Raw genomic sequence first — 22,665 nt, forward strand, 5'->3', positions numbered from 1 at the left:
GCTCTGGGGAGAGGGACCTGGGGGTAATGGTGGACAACAAGTTAACTGTGAGCCAGCAGTGTGCCTTTGTGGTCAAAAAGGCCAATGGGATCCTAGCCTGCATCAAGAGTGTGGACAGCAGGTCAAGGGAGGTGATCCTCCCCCTCTACTCAACACTGGTGAGGCCACACCTGGAATATTGTGTGAAATTTTGGTCTCCTCAATACAAGAGAGATGTAGAATTTCTAGAGAGGGTCCAGTGTAGAGCCATGAAGATGATTAAGGATTTGAAGGATTGGAATATCTGTCCTATGAAGGAAAGACTAAGTGAGCTGGACCTGTTTAGCCTAGAGAAGAGGAGATTGAGAGGAGATCTTATCAACCTCTACAAATAGCTGAGGGGACAATGTAAACAGGATGGGGCTAAACTCTTCTCAGTGGTGGCCAGTGATAGGAAAAGTCGTAATGGGTATAAACTGAACTACAGGAGGTTCCATCACCATATGAGGAAGAACTTCTTTACAGTTTGGGTGAGAGAGAACTGGAACAGGCTGCCCAGAGAGGTTATGGAATCTCCTTCTTTGGAGACATTCAAAACCCGCCTGAATGTGATCTGGTGTAACATGTTCTAAGTGACCCAGCTTGAGCAGAGGGGTTGGACTAGATGATCTCCGGAGGTCCCTTCGAACCTCTGTGATTCTGTGATTTCATGTTTTAATCTGTGGAATCCACTGTAGTTTTGGTCCCAGTTACTTTTGAAAAATAGGCCATCTTTTTAAGTGGTAAAATATGGATTTTGGCTAAAAAGTATCACAACCTGAACACAGTAAATTTGTCGCAGAGCTTCTGCATCAGAACACTGCTTTACCAGCTTCAGGCTTCTTAACTTTCTTGCTTAATCTCAGATAGTTTTACAGACCATATTCTGAAGCTTTTTTTTTTTTTTTTTTTTTTTTTTTTTTTTTTTTTTCTGAAGTGCAATTGAGATTATTTTTGGCATGTTTACACTGGGTCATGAAACAACATGTTTTGGCACCTGCTACCCTCTCTAGCAATCTGCTTACTCCAGGCTGTCATCTTTGTGCTACTCCTGGGTGTGCATCTGACAAAAGTCTTGCAGGTTTGCTGGGATTTGGAGTTTTGCAAATAATGGAAGAGTGGAATGTGAAAAACTTCATTAGGCTTCAAGTGTTTTAGACAGATTACAGACCATAACGTGTTGATTTTGTCTTTTAAATATATAATAAATGCTGCTGGTCATTCTTGTATGTTCCTTTGTATTGTTTATAGTTGATACTTAAAGCAAACATAACAACAATGAACAACAGAGAACCTTTCTGCAAAAATCATTTTTTAGCACTTGAAAATCTTCATCATGGGGACTTTCAGCAATATTGCACTAACCAGCTTGTCTAGTGGGGAGTTTAATGAAACTCTGGCACTAACAGTAATGATTATGATGTGGATATAATTTAAATTAGTTTACTAACCTAAATTGATTGCATATGTTCAGTTCTCTATCTATGTGCAGAGATTTCAGGTTGAGAAAAAAGTATTTGTTTCCCATTCTGAAATGCTTTAAAAGGACCATTCAAAGCAATGATGAGATCCTGTACATGCAAATTATTAATAGACAGTTTAAATAATGATAACACTGTGGAAATAGTGGAATAACTGATTAGTATACATTATATAAATTATAAAATTATAAAATAAAATATAATAAATACAATTATAAAACTATATAGATGTATATAAATTACCTATTCATACAACTGAATCTACTCAGTTTTCACATCATAAAGTATTAAATTGGAGAAGATAGGCGTATATATATATATATATATATTTTAATTTACCACCAGGTAACTGTAGGTCATGCACCCTGGTACCATGTAACCAGGAGTTACATGAAGGAGGAAAAGGTTCTTCCTGAAAAATAAGATACTCTCCTCTGACTTTGAGCTCTGACTCGGTACATATAGACATAGAATTAATTTCATTTCATTTTAGATATTTCCAGTACAGGCATCAGTGTCTAAGCTGATCCCTAGGTTTCCTTTATTCTCACTAGTAAGGAATACACTAGTCTAGAGTGTGATTCATTTGACCTATTTAGATGTCTACCTTATAAAGAGATGAATCATGCCCTAAAAGTGTCTGTTTCCTTCCATTGACTATAAAGGCAGCCTAACTAAAGCCAATTTAGATAGAAAAGACATCTACATTAGGACAGACAAATTTCACCCTAGAAGCCGTGAAAAGGAGTACAACAAGAGTGAATGTTATTTTCAGCAATATTTAACTTCTATAGGATTTTGAAACAGAAATTCATCCACAAGGTCGGCTGGGGACAATACTACCAAGACCTGCTGAGACCTGCCTTGCTTTGTCCAAAACCACAGTCAAGCAGCTCCCTCATGAAATGTGCAAGGTGACGGTGAAATGGAAGTCCTACTCCCTTTGCAGTTTCTCAAAAGTGTGTTTGGAAGAAAAAAGGAAACTTTTAGTGCTCTCTATTCTTTCTTTAAATTTTGTTTGTAATAACGTTAATGAGATCATGCTACAGTCATAAAATGTAAAAAATGTATTTGTATTTGTATACAGAAAGGACTGCTTAGTTCCTAAGAATCTGCATATGGCTTGTCCTCCTGCCACACTTAATAAATAAATAAATAAATAAAAATTAAAACAGTTTCTTATTATAGCTTTGATTGAGTAGAATACATGTGTCTTCAGTTGATTAACTCCTTATTTGATATGACTCTTTATAGTTTTTATCAGGCATTTTCCTTTCCGTGGCATTCTTTGGTACACTGAATATTAATATATTACTGTAGAAATGTGCTTCTGTACCTCTTTCGTCTCAATGTATGAAAGTTTTTACATGTAGTTTTTGTTGTTGTTGTTGTTGTATTTTTTTTTTTTAAATAAGGACTTTATTTCTACAGTATAAAATGTATAGTTCTGACCTAAATCAACCTTGATCTAAGTTCTACTTGACCAATTAAGTCTTTCTCTTAATTCTAGTTGGCCTTTAAATTAGTCTTCTGTGTCTTTCTTAGCTTCAGAATAATTCAGTTGCATATAGTAGCTAAGCAATACTTAATCATTCTTCTGAAGTGGAAAAAAGCAAATCATGCATATGTGCTAATTTTTATTTTGTCCACCAGAATTTTCAACCCAATATCCATAAAGACAAAAGAATCATTTACGATCACATAAAAAAGAAACCTAAAAAAATGGAAATTGGTTGAAATAAACCTATGTGACAACACTTCTTCATAAAAAGCTAGGAAAAAAAAAAAAAGTAGAAAAGGGAGGATTCACCCTCAAAAAGAGAGAATGATTTAGCAAAATTATTTTTTACCTCTTCTAATCTAATTACTACAACACTTCCTAGATGTTTGCTGCAAAAAAAATTATCTCTATCATCATTAGATTTATCTTACAAAATGTTTTTACTAATATTTTGTTTCCACTTTGTATGTGGGAATTTACACCTATAACTCCTAGTGCAGTGAAGAAAGACTGTGCCCTTGATAGTGGGTTTAATTTGAATTTATATCCCACATATTTTCAGGATGATTTAAGGATTAAGTATTCTGGCAGGCTGAGCTTTATATCCTTAAAAACATAGGATTTTATTATTATTATTATTATATATATATATATATATATATTTTCCTGCTTCTTATTGGTGGTATGGCCCTGTCCTGACATTTTTAGCTTTAACATAAATGTTCTCTTTGGCCTGATAACATAAGCAGAAGCCTGTGATCAATCACAGTTGGCTGGCCCATGCAATATAAACAACCATGCCTGTTCACAAGCGCAGAGATGCTGCCTAGAAACCGTAATTTAAAGACCCTAGTGCCTCATTTTTAAAACCACTAAAGTCTGGAGACAGAAAGTGGGAGAGAGAAAGAGTACAATTCTACATGATGATTTCTACTACTTAAATTTACTGTGGTAAATTGTAAACTGTAAATTTAGCAACATGTGACATTTTGATTGAGGAATTTTTCTTTTTTTGGAAGGTCATTTTAGGGAGGCTTATGCTGCCAAGAACTAATATGAACTCATCATCATGACAGTATATCTGTAATATTCTGTCTGAACTAACATAAGGCATTATTTTGCTTCTACATCCTTGCAATACTATCAATACCCTTATTTAAGAACAGTATGATAGAGAAGCATAGAGAGTTGATTAAGGAAGCTAAGATTTATGAAAGTTATCATTGGAGTAAGTAAGATACTGAAAAGACATCTGATTGTACTTCAAAAGCAGAGAAAATCCCTGGTCCTTAGGTCCTGCTGAATTTTGCTCAGTACTTAGCTAAGTGTCTTTTAGGAAGTTTTTAACATAGACAAAGTCTGATCTTGTCTTCCCCAACTTCAAGCTAATTCTCTAATTAATGGACCAGACTTTTCTCATTCCCTGAGGCACAGTAAAACAAGCAGTGCCTGGCTAAGAAGAATGTTGCATACCTCAAATTCCTACACTGCCTAATTAGGGTTGCTTTACACTGCGAGGGTAGGGTAAAATGAATAAAGCAGAGGGGATAAGGTGGCTTAAGATTCTTAATCTATGATATTTTCTTCTATGGATCTGTATCACATAAGGAACCATCCCTGAAAAAATCAAATAACTATATTTTAAAATACTTAAGATGTTGTACTTTTCATTGGGTCTAAAATATATTACAAGATGGGACTTAAGACTCAGAATGGTTTTTCAATCTGTCATCTTTTGAAGTAAGCAATCCTCAGAAATACCATTCACACAGAGAAGGGAGCTTACATGAGGTTTTTGGGGTTAGCTCCTAAATTTTAAACTGATTTATTCATATGAGCTATGTACAACTGTGTGCCTGTCAACCTAACAGTTAAAGGTAATAATTAAAAAAAAACACAAGCATCTGATATTCCTCTGCAGATATGAGATCAAGTTCTAGACATATTTCATGCAGGCAAAAAGAAAATAATACAAATCACATTACAGCACGTTTTAATCTGCAAGGTTATACAGTTGCAGACCTCTAGCAGTCAGTAAGACTGCAAAGTCCTATTTGTAAGATATCAAATGTAAATTTGGGACACACAAGGAAAACAAACCAAAAAATGGTAAATATTTCAATTCAGAATCTTTGAGGTTGTGGGTAACTACTTATGAGTCATCAGTCTTTTTTGGGGGGGGCAGGATTGATTTTTATTTTTTCTTTCCCCTAGGCAAGTAGTTATTTAATTGTCTCATTCTATGGAAGACTCTACAACAGTGACATCCTGCCGTGAATCTATTTAATTTTCTCAAATTTTAAAATTATTTTACTTTGCAGCCCACTAGAAAGTACTAAGCAAACTACACAAGATCCCAAAGCCCAGCACAAGAAGTTTTACGACCTCAGCCTGCCTAGCTGAGAAGACACTTAATTATGTCTTGCATATTCTCATCTTCACAGAATATTTTAATGCTTTCTTCTTATTACACTTGTATTTCATAGAATCATGGAATCATTAAAGTTGGAAAAAACCTTCCAGATCATCTAGTCAAACCATCCCCCTACCACTAATATTACCCACTAAACCATGTCCCTACGTACCACAGCCAAACTTTCCTTAAACACCCCCAAAAACGGTAACTCCACCTGGGCAACCCATTCCAGTGCCCAACTACTCTTTCTGAGAGAAATATCTCCCAATTTCCAAATTGAACCTCCCTTGGTGCAACTTGAGGCCATTCTCTCTCATCCTATCATGAGTTATCTGCAAGAAGAGGCTGACCCCCTGCTCCCCACAACTTCCTTTCAGGTAGTGGTAGAGAGCAATAAGGTCTCTCTCCTGGGACTATTCCACATTACTGTTGCTTTCCACTGTGATGTGCTGTATCTCAACAATTCATCACAGTAGACTGGGGAAAATAAATCAGAAGTTTTCTCATATATTTAATCTAAGTTTTTCTTATAATAACTTAATTACTATGCAATTGAATAACTGATTCATGTTTTATCTTATTTTAGAGTGAAATATAACACCTCTCCATATCTTTCCTTAATTAGTATATTTGTAAGCTTTTTTCTCTCTTTATAACCACTTTGTAACAGAAAATACTAAAATTTCTCCAAATTATTATTACTATTATTATTATTAAAGTGGAACATAAAACTTAACACAATATTGCATAGAATATTGTCTGAAAGCTTGGTAATACACAGCACAGCAGGGAGAGCTACTTTGTTAGATTGCTTTAAGACATAACTTTCATTAACAAAAAAGTCCTGTAAATATAAATTTTAACTTTAATAGGTATCAGAATAAATGTTAGGAAAACTAGAATCTAGACATGATTCTACTTTCATTTCCTGTAAAGCTTTGGTACATCACTCAAATTTTGTTTGCCTCAGTTTCCTACCTTGGAATGAAGATCATTAAGTCTATGTATCTAGACAAAAACTTCTGTGTTTATAGAGAAAAAAATAATTAAGTCCTCTAGAGAGGATAACATTAATCAGAATAGCATGTGCTTTTTTTCTGAGTAACATCAAATTCAGATATTCTTATTTGTTGCATTTTAGAATGTAGCACAGAATTCCTAAGTCTAACTACATTTATAACTGCTGTCCACCATCATCAGAAGACCCAACTCAACAGACCAATATATGTGTCTTTATCTTACAGTTTATTCAGCTTTCAGATAAATTTTTCACTAATATTCCTTTGATGAGTGGGACCTATGACTCTTTGTGGAATTTATTTCCAAAATAAAATATGTATTTTGGTGTTCTCTTTGAAAAACAAATAAACATGCAGGAAAATAACTATCACAGCTGTGTCCTACTACATTAGTTCATAAAATTGCAAAAAATGGCTCTCCAACAGATGCCCTTCATGGAATCTAATACTAGCCTTCAGGATTTCTGAGCAACACATGGGTTTTCCAAAGAATTCAGTAAAAGAAATAGGATGTAAAAACATTTCTGTGATGAACACCAAGTATGTTTTGCATATTCCACATTTGGAGTGTAAACGTATCCAGCATTTTGCACAAGTTTGCAAGCAATGCTTAAAAATATATATATTCTTCAAAACTGAAGTGTGTTGTAACATTACCATTCTCTTAATTCCTATTCATCCACTTTTTGTACACTTACACACTCAGTGCATATACTTGTTTTTCACGCCAGCGTATGATAGCTACAGCAAATGCCTGTAGGTATGATGTCACTAAGGGAAGCCATACTGTATGTATAAATACATATATACAAAGAAGTAAATATCAATTTTGCCAACCACTCCATCCTGCTCAGTGGAAGATTCTGTTACAGTTTAGTGAAATAAAACCTCCTATTTATTTAGGGTTAACTACTTTTCTGATTTCACAGTAAAAAGAATTGCATCACAGCCAGGTCCATAAGGATTCAAGCACTCATTCCTGCTCTGTGCAACTTCAGCAGCAAGAATAATATATGCATCATCTAATTTAACTGCAAATGATTCTTATAGCATGAATTGTGTGTTTAAAGATAATGCACAACGGAACTCTTATCTGCATCCCAGAAGTCAAGGAGCACCAGGCAGATAAGATCACAGTGGTTACCAAGAGTAGCAAATGGGAAAAGCACTACAAGAAATGAACTCTTGTCAATAATCTCAAGACTGCTATATTTAGGTCAATTGTACCTGAAATCTTTTGGTGGGGTAATTGCTCTTTGGTCCAGACTCTGCTCTCTGAGCCTGTCAGAGTGCTTGTAGGTCCACTGGATTGGAGTCACCAATTTTGTTCCAGATTCATTTTCTAAAAGGAAAAAAATAGATTTACTACAGGATAACAAGCTTAAAAGGAACAGAGAAAATCATTTGTGTTATTCTAGCTTTTAAAATGGGCTGTCAATAAATGTGTTTAATAATAATAATAATAATTCTAATATCAAAATTAATTCCTCGGTTTTCTGGAATAGAAACTTATTCAATTACTCAGAGTTCTTATTTGGCACTTCAGAGACTTTCCATATCATTATCTAAGGTGATTTAGAGCAATCTCTCTTTTTTTTTTTTTTTCACTCAATTTATAGCCAGAATATTGCTGATCACTTAATAATCAATGCAAGATTAGAACATTGTTCTTAAATCCTATGATGTATCTCAGTACAGCATTATTCTGGCTTTAAATTGTGTTGAGCCCTTGTCTGATAATGCAACCTGTGGTTTCATAATTTAAAAAGTTTTATGCACATATTTAGATGAATCTGATAAATTCAGTTTTAGGAACCAATCTAACGAGCCACATACTGACCCTTTACAGCAGTTAGTTGATTTCAGACAGGTATCAGAAAACAGCACCTAGCCTTTCTATCTTCTGATTTCTGAGAAGTAATATATTATTCTGCTTTGATAACGCAAAGTCTCCAGCAGTACTATTCTTTCTTCACTTTAAAGTGTCATTATTAATAGAAAGAATTTTAAGGTAAGGAAAAACCTCCTCAGGAAGCTATTAAGCATGTGTTTATTAAGCATCTGCACAGACAGATACAGCATCATATTTGTAGTCATTACTCAGTGCTTGTGATTAGTGTGTACCATAATTAAAGAAAATGTCATGGTATAACTACACTGCAGAAAAATAAAAATGTACTTTTTATTTTAAAAATTTACAAAGGGAATAGGATACACTGCTGAAAGCTGCAGTAGGTGCATCAGTTATTTTAGCTATTGTTTCTTGTGTAGAACTTCAAATTCAAAGATACTCATTAAACTGAGTAGATGGCAATAACAGACGAAGTGTTAATGGGGCAGCAGTGGAGTGTGTCAGGAAAATGAAGAGACCCTGAGGGGCTCACCATGCTGTTTATGCTCAGCTAAATTCAGCAGCATTACCATAAATCCTCTAAAAGATACTGTACTCAATTTCTTACATGTTACTTTTCAGGCAAGAAAATATTCTACAAGATTAAAAAAAGGGAACAGAAATACGATTAAAAAATATTTTCTATTAAAAAAAACATTTTCATATAAATACACTAAGTATTCTTTTATTACCTTTTTTTTTCATTTTTAGAAAAACAGAGGGGCTTTTCATCTTTAAAATAATGTATGAATCTATGTGAAAATTTCTGTAACTTTACATAGGAGAAGAGTCTTTTTCACAAGTAAATCAACAATTATTTCATAAAATTATTTCATAATTTAAGAATCAGGTCTCAATATCAATTTCTCACATACATAGTTCAACTAGCTAAAACAGAGTTATGCATAAAACCCATAACTTTTCATTAAGAATCTAAAATTCTTGATTTTTAGCTTTTTTTTATTCTTCTAAGGTGACATTCTGAGGGCATTATTTAGGAAATAATGCTTAGGAAAGCATTTTATTCTCTGTAATTATATGAGTAAACTATTAATTCCAGTAATTTACTGCTTAAAAAGAAACATTGAAGTTTTATATACTGTTGTGCATGCATCATCATGATGGCCTTAATGTGACTTTGATCTTACATGAACTTTTCCAAAGTAAGGATAGACTGATTTACTGTTAGGGAGAAAATGACTGGAATACACTGTGTAACTTCAAGCATAAAGTCAACTGCAGGTAAGAAATAATTATCTACTGAATAAAAGTACCAAAAAAAAAAAAAAAAGTCTATTAAGTACTTCATATGGTCTACCTCTCTATTTTTGCTTAAGCAGTATATTGGTATTTACCAATACAGGTTAAGTAGCTCTGGAGAACATGGCGCCTGGGTTTCAGCACGAAGGCCAGCGGCCGTGAGCATTACGGCAGGCAGGCAGCCCTGTGCTGTGCATTATTGACCGCCATGGGCAGCTCCAGCAGCACACACAGCAAAACTTTGACTTTCACTGCAAAGTTTGCCATAAAAGAATATACACACTCCTCACAAGTAAAACCTTTCAGTTTTCAAAATAAGGTTTTCTTTCAAGAGGTTGTGTAAACAAAATGCATGTGATCTTTAAATCCTAATTTACTGCTGAAATTTAAATATGTTTTAAAATTAAAATGCTGGTTTTTTCTTCTTTTCTCCCAGTGACAAAGTGTCCAGTTGTACTTATGACATCACTCTTTTGACTATTGGAAACAGCGGGCATTAAAGATGAAAATGAATCTGTTTTTTATATATGTGAAGATAAAGATAAAGGCCTCCACAACACAGGCCTCCACTGTGCACTCTTGACCTTCTATTTTAAATCTGAAAATTTAATATCCAACAGCTCTCTTTTGTTTATGGGGAAGCACTGTTTTCCAAGTGAAGCACTTAATACAAGAATGGAAAAAAAAATCTGTAATGGATATCTTATTCTTATGACCAATATATATTTTAGTAGCAGCCAAGAGAATTCCACAAAAAAAGCTAAATTCTGAATGATACTGAGAACAAGTAGTTTCCACAAAAGTCATAAAGAGTTCTCACTTATTCTTATACTTGAATGTTCAGAAGAAAAAACTAAAACCGTAAAACAAAACCACAAGGAAACACCCAGCTCTACCATACCCTCATGTAAATGCCTTCTGCCTTTAATAGGTTGTATTCTTCCTCTCAGTCAAACTGAATATTTTAACAGGAGTAGTCACTTACATTGTTTTTTGCAGTGATTTAATTTATTTTACAGGTTTTACAGGAAAAGGTGAAATAATTGCAACTATTTCCAATAGTTGGAGAATTAAAAAAAAATGATTTAAAGCACTGATTTAATATTAATATTTATGAAACACTTGTGATTATGGACAGATTTTAGCAGATGACAGTTTACATAAATTTACAGACACCAAAGCCATGCCTCTGATTATTCTGAATAATGAATGAATAAAAATACATTTGGCCTAGTCCTGTTTCTGCTAACGTTAGACAGACTTCTATCATGCTTTTCAATGGAAACAATATCATAAACACAAACTCTGGAAACAAACATTAAATCGAAGATCAAAAAGTCAAAGGTCAAATATAAAGATAATAAATTAAGTTTAAAAATAATCTGAAGAACAACTAAACTTTTGGTTTTTGTTTTCATTTTAATCAGAATACCAAATTTGAATCCAGCTATGAAAAAAAAAAAAAAAAAAAAAAAAAAAAGAATATAAGGCAAAAAATGTTTTCCCTACCATTAGATATTAAGGCATTACAGTTTTTCCATTAACAACACTTTTAAAACTATAAACAAGTGTAAACATTTATGTAAATCTATCAATATACAGTCTTACTGCCATTCCTGCTTTAAGATAAATGTGTCCCAGACTTGACAAACATTATTTTACATAAATTTTTAAAAATATGTTTAATAAGGGGTCTGAAATATAAAAATAACAGAGACAATGACCTTCATCAGGGGAAGGAAATATCCGAAGATGCCATTAAGTCGTCTTGGAAAATTTCTGAATATCAGCATTGAAAGGACAGTCCATGAGCACCCTGCATGTCAGGTTTTCTGATGTCAAGTGTATCTTAGGTAGGACTAATAGCTCAAAGAATCAGTTGTTGCCAAGCAAGGATTTAAAACCCATTAATAAAATGCACAACTGGCACTGAGGAGTTTAAGGGAAGGTTGCATCTATCTCTCAAACAATGGATAAACAGTTGTCTGACTGTGAGGCAAAATGGAGATAATGGGAAACAGCACACTAATAGCAGAGTGAAAAACCTCAGGTCTTTCCTGATTCTAAGAGGCAATGAGGATGGTGAACACAGAAGGAAAGTCTTCATAGCATTACTCATGGCTCTTCCAAAATGAGCAACCTGTCCAATGTCAGGACAATAAGGAATGTGAGAATTTCCTTAAGTCAGAGGATGGCACCCCAAAAGGACAGGGTGATTCAGAATGCTGTCCTCTATCTTAAAACTTTAAAACAAAGTTTTTTTATGTTGGGAGAAAGGCTGTTATATTAAGAGTAGTTGATTTGGAAGCATTTCAAAAGTCAACAAATCCTTTTTTATGTTCAGATTCACCTCCTCTACACAGTGTTGCCTGGAGAGCCAGAGGAGAAGAAAATCAGACAGGTAATCAAAACAACTTGTCAATGATTAAACTAAGTGTAGGGCAGAAAAAATATGTGCCTTTCTGGATCATTCCTGCTGTTCTCTGAGCAAACTAGAGGTAACGAAAGTGTCTTAATAAATACTAATAGCCAGACGAAAGTGTAAAACAAACAGAAAACAATAACTCTTAGATTATAGATCTATACACCATACACTATAGATTATGAACTACAGACAGCAAGAGTTATAGAAAATATGTTTTTTACCTCCACTGTCTACACTCACAGCTATTGGTGAAGAAATTTATTACAGGTGAATGTGTTGACAGGGCATGTGTTACTGATACACATAAATTGACAGATTTGGGGCACAGCTGTTTCACATTATATACATACATGAGGTTGGAACTACCTAATGATTTCATATGAAAGTGGTGAGCACCCACTGACTCCTCTGTGGACTAAGGACAAATTTTACCCTCTGTTGTCACAAACTGTTCTGTCTCTTTTAATCTTTAATTTAATTTATTTAACAGCAAGTCCATCCTTTGAAAAAAAAAATTGACAACCAAAGTGCAATAACCATCATAGTATATCATAAAGAACCACAAAAGTAGCCTTCTCAGTACAGCACAAAGAAAGCCATGGAGACTATAGCATGTTTCCTGTAAACATGCTGTATTTGTCCATTGGATCCATTTTCTGTGTCTGAATTTGATGGTGGCTGTAAAGGACCTATGATGTACCTGAGACATGTTAAGAAATAAAAATAAAAATAAAAATAAAATCCTTCAGGCTTAATGAGCAAAGATGTATATACATTAGTTATATAGTTATTGATCTGCATCTTTTATCTATCTATCTACTTCTAAATGGAAAAGAACAAAGGGTACACAGCAGTTTTGCTATTTTACCATGTGCAAGAAAGCTTGATTGGACAGTGATATTTTTCATATGTTACTCTGCTGAAATCTGCATAATTGCTTTCAGAACAGAAAAGAGACATGTATGAGGAGACCCTCTTTCAGTATGATACCCTGTCACTCCAAAAGCTGACACCATGAATCTGTACATTATTACGTGCCTTGATGACAAATTCAGATATTATTAATGGTGCCTCTCTCTTTAAAATAATTTATATGAAGATATGTTAAGATTCTCAGAGCCAACGGATGAACTGCGTATAACAGAATTCAATGCAAAGGAAAGTCTGTTAGCACAATATTGATTACAAAAATTGAATATGGAACCAAAAGCAAGGTAAGTCATATTTCAAGAAAATGTATTAATAGCAAATACATAAGCAAAATCATTTAATAATGTTTATAGTACATTATACAAGCTAATGTTAAAACCCTACTCTGAACCTGGAAACTACCATTATATTTACTCACTCGTAATGATTTACAACACAGAAAGTAATGATTTGAATGAAACTTACTGTTGATTTGTATGTTGAAACTTATGTTGATTTGACTGCATGATATTCACAAACATTTGTTTGGAATACAAATAAGTGATCTTCGTGTGTCACAACAAAAAAATAAACATGTAAATATTGTTTACAAACAAGTCTATATTTGCAAATATATTGAGAAGAAGCTAAATAAAAACTAATATTCACTATGAGTTATTCATCGCCCTTCAATTATTCTGTCATGTCAAAGACAGTCAAATCAAAACCAAAAACAATATATGCTCATTTACACACAAAGAATAATTTCATATAAGTGTAAACGAAAAGAGTAATTCTCCTCCAAGACTGACATTTGTCTGCATAAACAACTGGAAAATACTTGAGAAGAATGAATATGGTCCTACTGATTGGATTTCTTTGCAAATTATTTCTGAACAGATTAGAGCACTAAATTAGTTCTAAATTCCATTTATAGTAAAAATGTAACCATGGCTGTTACTCTCTAACATTAAAGTATTTTATGATTTCTAACTATTTCTCAGGTGACCTCATGAACAATTGATACCATCTACCTGGACTTGTGCAAAGTATTTGACACTGTCCGATACAACATCCTTGTCTCCAAATTGGAAAGACATGGACTTGATGAATGGGCCACTTTGTGTATAAGGAACTGTCTAGATGATCACACTCAAAGAGTTCTGGTCAATGGCTCAATGTCCAAATGAAGACCAGTGACAAATGGTGTTCCTCAGGGGCTGGTATTGGGACTGGCACTCTGTAATGTCTTTATTGGTGACATGGACAGTGGGGTCAAGCGTACCCTCAGCAAGTTTGCGGATGACAGCAAGCTGAGTGATCTGGTTGACACACTAGAGGGAGGGCATGACATTCAGAGTGTCCTTGACAGGCTCAAGAGCTGGGCCTGTGTGAACAACATGCAGTTCCTTGAAACAAAGTGCAAGGTCCTGCACCGGGACAATCCTAAACATAAATGGGCAATGAAAGGATAGACAGAAACCCTGTGTAGAAGGACATGGGGATTCTGGTGGATGAAAAGCTCAACAAGCTGGTTATATGCAGTTGCAACCCAGAAAGCTAACCAAGAAGCATGCAAGGAGTCAAGGAGTCAAGGGGTCAAGGAGTGCAATTCTCCCCCTCTACTCCACTCTCATAACACTTTACTTGGAGGACTGTGTTCAGCTGTGGGGCCTTCAGCACAAGAAAAATATAGAACTGTTAGAATGGGTCCAGAGGAGGGCCTGGAGAAGCTGCAGATGTCCCATCCCTGGAAGTGTTCAAGGATGGGGTTTTGAGCAACCTGATCTAGTGGAAGGTGTCCCTACCCATGGCAGGGGGATTGGAACTAGATGATCTTTAAGGACCCTTCCAATCCAAGCCATTCCATGATTCTGTGATATAAGCTTTATCACAAACACACTCTTCTTTCCTCCCCATTTTCACTAATACTTTCAGGTAAGAGTACAATAACTTATCTCACTTCTTAAAGCCATACCTCAAATGCAAAGTTGGGGTATACCACAGTTAGTTGGAAATAGACAAAAAAACTGCTACAAAGCAACCCAACAAAGAAGATTTTTGTGTGGCATACAGTGTCATGAATGCAAGAACAAAAGCCCAGGAAGTACAGTTGTAATAGCAGATAAACAGGAAAATGAAATATGCTTATGAAAACATGTATTGGAAGGACAAACTCTTGGTGTCCTCTGGCAGGAGACCTCAGATAGGTCGTGGGAGATTTGCAGAGAAAAATTCTACAACAAATAGATTTCTAACAGTGTCAAAGGTTGAAAACCAAAGTGGGATGACATACCAGCTACAATATGAACTACATATCAAAGAGCTGTACTGGTATATCAGTAGAGAAAAGGTAGAACATTTTTGAATGTAATAATAATATGTAGATTCAGATATACAGATAGGTGTATAACTAGTACAAAGGTACTAAAAATATATCATTAATAAAATTAGATACATGTGAAATCCATTATCAAATACATCACGGAATGATTTGTCTTTGTGCTGTATAATTGTCTCAAAAACAAACTAAATATGCTTGACTAGCAGGTAAAACAGGTGCTGAATAAGTAACTTCTGGGTTAACAGATTCCACAAAATAAAACATGCTAAAGTTCTATTTATTTTCAAAAATATTTGGAATAAGGACATCATAATTAGAGACACTGCCTTACAAGAAGGTACAACAAAATATACAGTAATACTGTCATTTATAAATGAAAGGAGGAAACTTCTGCCCTCTCATCTCCTTTGAATAATAATAAAGCTACACCATAAGCTCATTGTAGTGTCCAAGAGCTTTGGGCTTCCCAGTGGAAAAAAGCAATGGCTGATGATTGACTGCTCTGGCTGAAAAATAATAATAATATAGGAGGAAATAAAATAACATGTTGTGTGGAGCCAGAGAATGTAATGGCCTTAACAATCATCATGGAATAAGCAGTGGAAGTACTCTTCCCTTAACTGTAAAACTGTTCAAACCTGGAGTGGGGGAAAGAGAGAGAGAGAGTCCTGTTTCAAAATAGTCAATGGTCTTATGCAATAAATAGCCTGAGCAGTGGGTTATACACAGCCAACACTCTGCCACAGACCAAAAAGTCATTTCATCATGAATATGAAAATACAGCACAAGCTGGGCATCCTTTTTTCCCTCATTGTGAAAGGTAGAAGAGAATAGAAAAAATAAACAATTAAATTAAGAGACACTGTTGAGAAGATGCTGATGATCACAAAATGTTTGTATTGTCAAGAAAAAGACAAACAAACAAACAAACAAACAAACAAAACACCAAGCAACGTGAGAAAGCAAGAAAGAGGAAGAGATGAAGGAAAAGACAAGATATCTGAGTGTTGTGTTACTGAGGCAAATGGGAGAAGCTTGAGGACAAGAACAGATATGATGACAGAAAAGCAAGCATGAATGGGCATTAGGGAAAATTATAGCAGATCTTATTAACATTCTTGTTGAGAAAGTTAATGAGATGCGTGTATAAAAGGTGAAGGTTACAAATAGGGTAAGAAAATGATTATTAAAGTGAGCTGAAGCTTTCAAATATGTACCAGAGGTAGTGGCAAGAAGGTCACAGAAATGTTATTTGAACATTTTTCATGATTTGCAATATTTTAACTTTTAAAAGAGAGAATTAAGGTGATTCTTGACGTTATAGATGACGTTACATGCTAATACCATCCAAAAATGGCCTTCATATTGTAATATTTGATCACCGTGCTCAGTATGTCTCACACCTTCACCATAATTAAGGTAATGGTATCAGGCAGTTTCTTCTCACCTCAGAATGTTTCAAAAACTTCTATTTCCTGTGGCATTTCACTGTTCTGGTTCTGTGGCTGTTGCTTTCATTCATTTCATCACTGTTTTGTCATGGATTTATGAAACAAATGTTTTCAAGATTTTCTCAGCATGTTCTATTTTTGATCCAGGTCTTGTCTTCACAAAGAAAAATATTTTTCATGTCACAGATCCCAAGTAAGGACACAGAGGGTGACATCCTGACCTTTTTCTAGTATATGTGTTGGACCAGTAGGGTTTTTTTTTGTTATAGACATCAGAAAATAATGTTAGGTTACCCTCTTGTCATTGAGTTGCCACTCAACTCCCAAAATAAGAAAAGTTCTGATGCTGGAGGAACACATTCAAAATAGGAAAGCACCTCAAAATGCTGCCAGAATGCATGAGGGCCCCTTAGGCTTCTGAAAGAGCACTATCAGCAAGCACAAAGGTATCCACCTGCATCTCAGCCTTTCAACAGTGACCATAAGAGATGTGATTAAAAACTGCAGACTTTGTTTCCAACTCTTGAGTCTTAAGCCTTGAATGTGATTGTATTCATGGCTTCAAAAGACAACAAGTAACTCTCTGAGACCCAAATTCTCAAAGGTTTTTAAATGCCCAAGAATTTTTGAAGATTTCATTGAATTCATTGAATTTCCATGGAATATTTAAGATTAAGAACTGAATTTAGCAATGGTATTGGAAGGATATTAGTTCTAATATGCATGAGTAAAACCAAGATGTATTTACACTAGGTTTCATCCTGTTCATATTGAAGTCAATAGAAAACAAAAAATCTACTTAACGTAAAAGGCAGCAGCAAATATCCATAAATTTAGATAAGATACTTCAAAACTCACCCATTGTGCTATCTAATTACCTGAGGACTATAGTATAAAAATCAAACAACTGCCAGCAGTTTAGATTGATTCTCCTCTTGTTGTCATTTATTAGTATAGATACTAATTTAGTATTAGATATAGAGAACTATTAATGAAATGAGGATGTTAGGACCTAAAACTATAGGCAATTTAACATCATCTGCTTAGATCTCAAGTTTTTTTTTTTTTTTTTTTTTTTTTCCCTGTAGTATTTTAAATAATAATCAGTACTCAGAATCAAATATTTATTGCAGAAACTCAAAGGACTTCTCACCTAACTTCTCCCAGGGTTTAGTTAATAAGTCTAATAAATAAATAAATAAATAAATAAACAAACAAACAACAACAACAACAACAACAACAACAACAAATAAATAAAATAAAAAAGAAAACCAAACACATCCTTCAACCATTCAATTGCTCAGGACTTTCAGTAATACTGACTTCAAGGAGGAAAGGCTCTATACTTGCCACAATTAAGAAACTTCAATAAATAATATAAGCTAAATGCAGATATTTTTGCTTGCCAGACAGATGGCAGTGTAAAAATATGTATGAGTCACAGCAACTACGAATCTTCACGTGTAAAGTAGGTGATAGCCTAAACAGCTATAATTGAAAAAGGTCATCAGAATTCCATAAATATTTCTGTTGGTTCAGGTTCTGGGAACAAGCACAGCAACATCCTACAGGTAGTCATCATCCAAGTGTTATTGTATTACATGAGCAAAGAGAAGAACCAGGGGATCAGAGGCAAACATGGTGAATACAAGATGGGCAGAAAGATTATCAGATGGAGAGGAAGAATCAGAATTACAAAGACAGAGGGAAGGAAAGATTATGCATACGACATGTCACCTATGATGCACAATTTCAGTACAAAATTCTTATTTACAACTTGCAAAACACCATTCAATGAAATCTGTGAACTTGTCAGTATAAAAGTCATTACTGTTTTCTATCCAAAGATCTGATTTATAATTGTTGAATTATATTTCCATTATAGAAGCCCTTATCACAGAATCACAGAATCACAGAATCACAGAACTGTAGGGGTTGGAAGGGACCTCGAAAAATCATCGGGTCCAACCCCCCTGCCAAAGCAGGTTCCTCAGAGCAGGCTGCCCAGGTAGGCGTCCAGACGGGCCTTGAGTTCTTTTGCATGTCGGTGCAGAATTTCCTGTGTTCTATCTTGTGGCCATTGCCCCTTGTCCTGTCCCCACAAACCACTGAGAAGAGGTTAGCTACATCCTTCTGTCTCTCACCCCTCAGATATTTGTACACATTGGTAAGATCCCCCCTCAGTCTCCTCTTCTCCAGGCTGAACAGACCCAGGTCTCTCAGCCTGTCCTCATAGGAAAGATGCTCCAGGCCTCGTATCATCTTTGTGGCCCTCTGCTGCACTCTTTCCAGGAGATCCCTGTCTTTTTTGTACCGGGGAGCCCAGAACTGGACATAGTACTCCAGGTGAGGCCTGACCAGGGCAGAGTAGAGGGGGAGGATCACCTTCCTTGACCTGCTGGCCACCCTCCTTTTTATGCACGCCAGGATCCCATTAGCCCTCTTGGCCATCAGGGCACACTGCTGGCTCATGGTCAACCTGATGTCCACCAGGACTCCCAGGTCCTTCTTGACAGAGCTCCTCTCCAGCAGGTCGTCCCCCAGCCTGTACTGATACATGCGGTTGTTCCTTCCCAGGTGCAGGACTCTACACTTGCTCTTGTTAAATCTCATTTGGTTTCTTCCTGCCCATCTCTCCAGCCAGTCCAAGTCTCACTGAATGGCAGCACAGACTTCTGGCGTGTCAGCCACTCCTCCCAGCTTTGTGTCTTCAGCATACTTGCTGAGGGCAGACACTATTCCCTCATCAAGGTCATCGATGAAGATGGTGAACAAGACCGGACCCAGCACTGACCCCTGGGGAACACCGCTAGTCACAGGCCTCCAGCCAGACTCTGCTCCACCGATCACCACCCTCTGAGCTCGGCCAGTCAGCCAGTTCTCAACCCACCTCGCTGTCCACTCATCTATCCCACACTTTCTCCGCTTTGCTAGCAGGATGTCATGGGAGACAGTATCGAAAGCCTTGCTAAAGTCAAGGTAGATGACATCCACTACTCTCCCCCCATCTATCCAGCTGGTGATGCCATCATAGAAGGCAACGACGTTGGTCTGGTTATGGCTACCTCAAATGTACATTTATTTTCATTTAAAATGAACAAAATATGCTATAATTCAAAAATGTTCAGAAAATAAGTATTTCAATAAAAATGCACACATTTTCATCAATATCAGCTGACAATTTTTATATTGTTGAAAAGTTAGGAAAATGTAGAAATATGAATGTAAATGAGAAAACAATTTTCCATCTCATTTACTGAGACCCCTATTCAAACAAACAAAAAAAAAAAAATCAGAAAACGTGCAAAAGAATAAATTGTGTTAATGACTTCAATAACTGTATTAATCAAAAAATCTAGTTAGGAATAGGCTGCTAACATAAGGTAAGACAGGTTGCAGACAGTAGTCCTTTATGTAAAAGCAAATGTCAAAAGAAAAGCTCTGATATTTGGTTGTGGGCTCCCACTTTTCACATAGGCATTTCCTAAATCCATGTTTGATGAGCTTCTCCAGCTATAAATTCTGTAAATTCCCTCTGGAGTAGTGCAGAGTGTGCTTCATGAAAATGTCATCTGCCAGTGCTGCAATTACTCACACTCCAGCAATCATGTGCACAATGCAGAATGGGTCGAATTCAGGTGAGAACGAGAACCAGCAATCAAGCCTCTGGAATTGAGAACAAAGCCATTTTCTTTCATTTGCCATCAACACAACCATCAAGGCCTTAATTACAAGGCAAGTGTCAAGCCTGGCTGCTGAAAGGCTTATTATTCTACAGCTCAGCTTCAAATCAGTTTTGTATTGATGAACTGCAAAAATGAGGAAGCCAGCTTAGCCCCACAAAAAAAGAAATGCGGACTAACTGATTATGTGATTGGCAGAGAAAAACAAGGATATTTAAAAATACATTTTTTGATAGTAAAAGAATTAGTGAAGAGCACACCTAAAACCTTTCTGTAAATGTATTTTATAACTCAATAGCAAATCTAGGTGGTCTGATAATTCAAATAACATTTTCTTTAGGTGAGATTATTGTACAGACAACAGACACTGCAAAGAGTCTCTCTTTAGGTCATTCATTTTGTTTTTCAAACAGTAATGCATGTCTGTGATCGTTGTCACTGCTCCCTTAAATTTCATTGTATGCCTATACCTTGAACATGTATAAAGATGTAAACTGAATTGCACACATATTCACAAGTCCTTGCCCAGCAATTACCTATTCATATTAGGTTAGTTGTCCTCCTATTGAACAGTATTATCATTCTTTAAGCAACAAGATTAATTTATATTGATTCAATTGAATTATCAATAGGAAACACATTATGAGTTAGTCAAATGTCCTTTCTTTTACCATTTTCTATAGGCAAGACTTTCGCACGTGATAAAATAATGAATGAACTGTTGGAACAAGGCCTGAATTTTGAAATGGCTTTTGATACAATGCTGCTGTTTTAATAAGTGTTAAATCTTATTTTGTCTTTTGGTTATTTCAACACATATTCTGGCTTTGCCTCTGCATGTCTTATGTGACTGGAGAAATATGTGCTCAGCTTATTGGTTTAAGCTGAATAAGCAAACGTATAGCAAGTAGGAACACACATTTGGGCCAATGAGAACTTTACTGTTAATTGTATGCATTTTGCCTAAAACATTGACAGTCTGTCAATAGGTCTGTCAATGGTGACAAGTCCCTTTTCCATTTTGTCATATCACTTTCATTGATTGTAAGCTGGATTTATTTCCATGGGAAATATTAATATTACATACAATAAATACAAAAGTCAAAATGTAAAAATTCAGGAAATAACAGAATAATATCCGAAAAAGATCTAACATGTTTTACTAACACATTTTACTGGGGGGAAAAAAATAAATAAAAATTCCAGATGAAGATTTTGGGAGATTTTAATTTTTAAGGGGAAAAAATGTTAAAATGTTAATTTTAAGGGGTAAAGGCTTCTAAGGAGTATATTTGAAAATATATACATATTCAGGTAATGTCAATTTCAGTGATAATACAATGTGCTTGCATGTTTAGACACATAATCATTTTTAAGTAGAAATGGGGAAAAAAAAAGTGGATTACTAGTTTTCATTTTGCCATTGAAAAGTTCTAGATTTATGAATAGTGTAGAAAACTCTTATAAAAGCTGTATTAGTTTTAATTTTCCTTACTATTAATATTTGCACTTACATACCTCCTAATTTCCAAGAAATTTTAAACGTCTATATGATGGATTTCAGTCAAGTTCCATCCCTTTCATTTAGGAGTAGGTCACTTTCTCTTTGTAGCTCAATTTAGCGTTCTACATCAAGACGTATTGCACCACAGATACAAACTACATTTTCTTTTCTTAGCCTGTTTTTTTTTTTTTTTTTTTTTTTTTTTTTTTTTTTTTTTGGTAAGGATAACAGGCAGAACAATGCATTAATTCCTCAGGCTCAAAGAAATAAAACAAAAACTTTTCTACCTACATTCTATTGAGTGAAATTTAATAGAGAAAATATCCAACTATCAAGAATTATATATACAGGACAACATGCTGATTTTATTACAATATGTACATAAGCTTAAGTATTACTGAAAAATATCATTGGCATATATTGTTAGTAAAACCACACTTGGTATTCAAATCAGAATACTGCTCTACTATGCCAGAAATATTAAAGTGAAAAATAAAAGTATTTAAACAGTTGTTAAGAGTAGAATTGGTAGGTAAGTGAAAAATACCATGGTGCTTAAAGACAAAGCCAAATGGAACTGGTGTCAGTGGCTGATCTGAAATTTACCAGCATTGTTTGATGGTCTTGGTGTGGTTAGGTTGCAGTAGTTTAAACTCCTGGTTATGTAAGGACAGGAAGAAGGCACTTTAGCTTGAAGACATAAGTAACATTTGTTATATGGAATAAGAGTTATGTGTCATATGCTCTCAGATAACGAAACACC

General features: G+C 35.1%; 1 protein-coding gene across 10 annotated transcripts in view; it reads right to left on the reverse strand.

Annotated features, from left to right (window-relative positions):
• MYT1L (myelin transcription factor 1 like) overlaps positions 1-22,665 on the reverse strand; it is a 327,925-nt gene that overhangs the window by 232,854 nt on the left and 72,406 nt on the right. For 9 of the 10 annotated variants that reach the window (XM_035321970.1, XM_035321971.1, XM_035321969.1 and 6 more), the window contains exon 2: positions 7,663-7,777. The exons of the other annotated variant lie outside the window; for it this stretch is intronic. The gene's annotated coding sequence lies outside the window, so the exon portion shown is untranslated. The remainder of the gene's footprint in view (positions 1-7,662; positions 7,778-22,665) is intronic. 10 annotated transcript variants of the gene reach the window in all.

The sequence above is a fragment of the Oxyura jamaicensis genome, chromosome 3 (genome assembly GCF_011077185.1).
Source record: "Oxyura jamaicensis isolate SHBP4307 breed ruddy duck chromosome 3, BPBGC_Ojam_1.0, whole genome shotgun sequence".
Lineage (NCBI taxonomy): Eukaryota > Metazoa > Chordata > Aves > Anseriformes > Anatidae > Oxyura > Oxyura jamaicensis.